The 3,363-nt window shown below is 30.7% G+C and overlaps 1 long non-coding RNA gene across 1 annotated transcript; it reads left to right on the top strand.

Annotated features, from left to right (window-relative positions):
• The first annotated feature begins 2,421 nt into the window (after positions 1–2,421).
• On the top strand, positions 2,422–2,915 carry LOC135146025 (uncharacterized). The gene is made up of 3 exons (XR_010283651.1): positions 2,422–2,509; positions 2,562–2,650; positions 2,788–2,915. It is a non-coding gene; the product is annotated as an uncharacterized LOC135146025 (long non-coding RNA).
• Positions 2,916–3,363: the final 448 nt, after the last annotated feature.

Genomic DNA, 3,363 nt, shown 5'->3' with positions numbered 1-3,363 from the left:
TTAATCATCAATGGTTATTACACGCACGCCATGGCTTAAACAGACTCTAGAAAGGCAGCACATTTTGCCGACCAAATTGTTATGTTCTGAGTTACTTAGATAAAAAAGAGTCTTCCTAAAGATTTTACTAACCAAAAGTTTAACAAAATGTGCGTAACTCTCTTATGTTTTAATGCATTTAAAAGATGTCTCCGTGTTTATAAATTGAAATATTCCTATCACAGTGGGGGAAACTTGCCTCTTTAGCTATCATTGAAGTGACAGATTTGAATTGACATTAGAGTCTAATTTCTGTAGACAAGGTCGTATTGGTAGTAAGCCTCGATCTTCTGCAATGCGAAAGAGTGTCATTAACCAAGTAATCACGTACAGTTACGAATCAATTTTGTAGCTAAAGTTTAGACTATCTCGCTATGATTAAGAGAAACATAAATTAAATAAACATCAATAATAATGAAATGATTTCATTTCTTGCTTCTTTCCCTTTTAACAAGAGGAGGTAATCTACTCGTTTATCAAGCTATTTTGGCTTACTACATCATTACTTGGAGGTCGTTAAAGTTATTTAAGGTTTAGGACTAGTACACATGATTATCGAAGGACGCGCATAATTGCTGGAAAATAATCACTTGACTACTAAAGTCTACAGCGAACTACTCAGCATGTTGCTTTTACAGGTCTCCGAAAGGTTCGAGGACCAGATTTAACCAGGTTAATAAGCCAAGTTAGTTTAGTTACATCTATACAACTGTTTTTAGTTCTAACTGGATTGTAAGTGAACTAGGTGAGGAAGGAACTAGAGTATAACTCTTACAAGTAATTTTAGCTAATATAAACCGAGGCCTACCAAAGAGGACAAGTACGCCAAAATAAACTGTTAAAATAAGAGTACCTCTTACAAAGCTGCAATTAATTGATATCAACATAATTCCCAAGCAGCCTCGAGCTTACCTTTTATAAGTTAATCCCTCCTCAGCTCGGTGGTTGTTTATTTCTCTAATAAAAATAATGCTACGAGCTATCATCTACCTAACTTTATTCAACTCTAGCTGAAATAGTGCTCCACTTCTTTCCCAAGCTGACTTTAATTAAGCTTGGTTTCAATCCTTCCCTCCAATGTTGTACCCTCCACGATGCTGTGTCCTTTCACGAAGGTCTCTAAACTTTGGAAGAGTTATTTTGAAATCTCTTGTTTGACTGCCAGTTTACGCTTTTATAAGGTGTGATGTTTGTTCACTGAAACTATCTAATTTATCTAACAAAGTAAAATAGAATTATTTAGCCCGTAAACTATATAATATATACTATTAACCTCACTAGCCCAGCGGCGATACTAAAGCCGAGGTGGGGCCACTTATACCACCACGCGCTTCAAGAAATAAATTTTTTACACTGTTGCAACCTGCAACGGCGTTAGTTTATACACATAGTTTTTAATTTAGCCCTCACTTAGAAGTAGGCATCTACTAATTACAAATGGTGCTAAAAATCGGCAACTTTAAAGGTCTTTTTCGCTCAATACCTTTTGCTAGGCGCAGTTGCTTTCAAAAAGTTCTCATTTCCCCCTTATATAAATCATTAGACACGAGCAAATTTATAAAAAAAAACTATTCTACTACACATAGTAACGTCAAGAGCCTCTCAGTTATTAATGAATTAAAGTCATTGGATACAATTGAAAAATTTCCAGATGTAAGATACTCTGGCACTTCCTCGGATTACCTTAGTTACTTCAAAATTTATTACAAGATTTGCTTTTATTTAAAAAATAACTGGACCTCGCTTACCACCGAAGAAAACCTTTTTTTAAAAGGTTATATGAGCAGAGAAACTTCCCAAGAGAAGTTCAAGCCTTTGACTAGTTCATCCCCGGAAGAATACTGGAAAGTCTTTTACTATAAATTTTTAAAGTTATTTCAAGATTTAACTTGTAAGAACGTTCCTATTACGCCGGAGATATATGATTCGTTGATATTGAGTACGTACTTAAATATAAGTTATGGTGTTTTATTTTTTCATTCTAGATTTGTTTAATGTTTGAACTTTCCAGATTTTATAAGTTACCTTTAAAACTTATAATTTTGACTTACAAAAAAAAATTTCAATTTTTTAACTGTAGAAATAATTCAATAGATTTATTAAGGTTAAGTAAAAATTTATATTTTAGTGATTTATGTCTAAGAAAAGGTCAAATATTTTATTCAAAATTAATTTTATACTTTAAATCTTTTAGCGATTTGAATATCCCCTTTTTTTTATTTCGAAAGAATTGATTTACTTGAAACCTATTTTATTAAGTTTTACAGAATTAATTGTTTTTTTTTAAACAATTGTCTTGCCTAATTATGTACTTAGTGAAAGTAATATTTAATATAAAGTAAAAAAAAAAATTAATTATGACAATAGAATGCTCTTCTCTTGGGGATTACGCTCAAGCCCAAACTTTTATAACTCAGCGTTATACTTATAAGAGCCCTCTTTCAGCAACTACTCGCGGGATTATTATCGAGTTATTAACTTCTCTTTATGTTAACTTTGCGAATATTTATTGGATATTATAGTTTTTATCTCCTTCAAAACAAACTGGACGAAGCCTTAAGTACACTTAAAAGTTATAGTCACGATAATGCTGTGCGTCAGCTTCATATAGGTTTATTTAGAATTTTTTCTATCAATTTTGTGATTTATTTTCTTTGTACAAAATATTTTTAGCAGTATTTTTGGTAAGAAGCTTAATTTGTTTATATAATCATGTATTCTGATCTTATTACTATATATTATGTTCAGGAACGTTTGCTCGCGTAATGCGTGAATTAGTTAAAAATAATAGACCTTTTGAAGCTCTTGAGCTTTATAAAATGCTGAAAGAGGATGATATATCAACCCCTAAAAAAGCAATTTCTTTTGTGAATTCATTAAAAAAGTTGGATAGTTTCTGTTTTAGATTATAAACTAATTTCACTTTTATATTTTACTATATTTTGCGTTTACGGTTATAGTTCTTATTTATAACGTTTACTTTATATATACATAATGTTAAGAGTTTTAGTACATTTTTAAAAAATATGGCACTTTTAAAAATTTACAAATATTATTGTGGCTCAGCCCCACAAAACTTGCGCACTTCATTTCGTGCCAAATAATATGTATAAGTATTGCTCTTTTAACAAGTATTTAATTTTTCTCTTTTATTGCTTGCGAGAATGTTTTAAAAAATAAATAGTACATCTATTAATAACCACAGGAATTTCTTAGTAAGGTTTTGCAGGTCGGGCCTTAGTATAATTAAGTATCACAATAAAGTGGAGATTAATAAACATATTAAAAAATAAAAATAATAATTTATTAATATTATACGTGTAC

The sequence above is a fragment of the Zophobas morio genome, unplaced genomic scaffold (genome assembly GCF_036711695.1).
Source record: "Zophobas morio isolate AGI-343-1 ecotype UQ-CSIRO unplaced genomic scaffold, CSIRO_AGI_Zmor_V1 ptg000205l, whole genome shotgun sequence".
NCBI lineage: Eukaryota > Metazoa > Arthropoda > Insecta > Coleoptera > Tenebrionidae > Zophobas > Zophobas morio.
The sequence above is the reverse complement of the archived record's forward strand: the minus strand, read 5'-3'. Positions and strand labels throughout refer to the sequence as shown.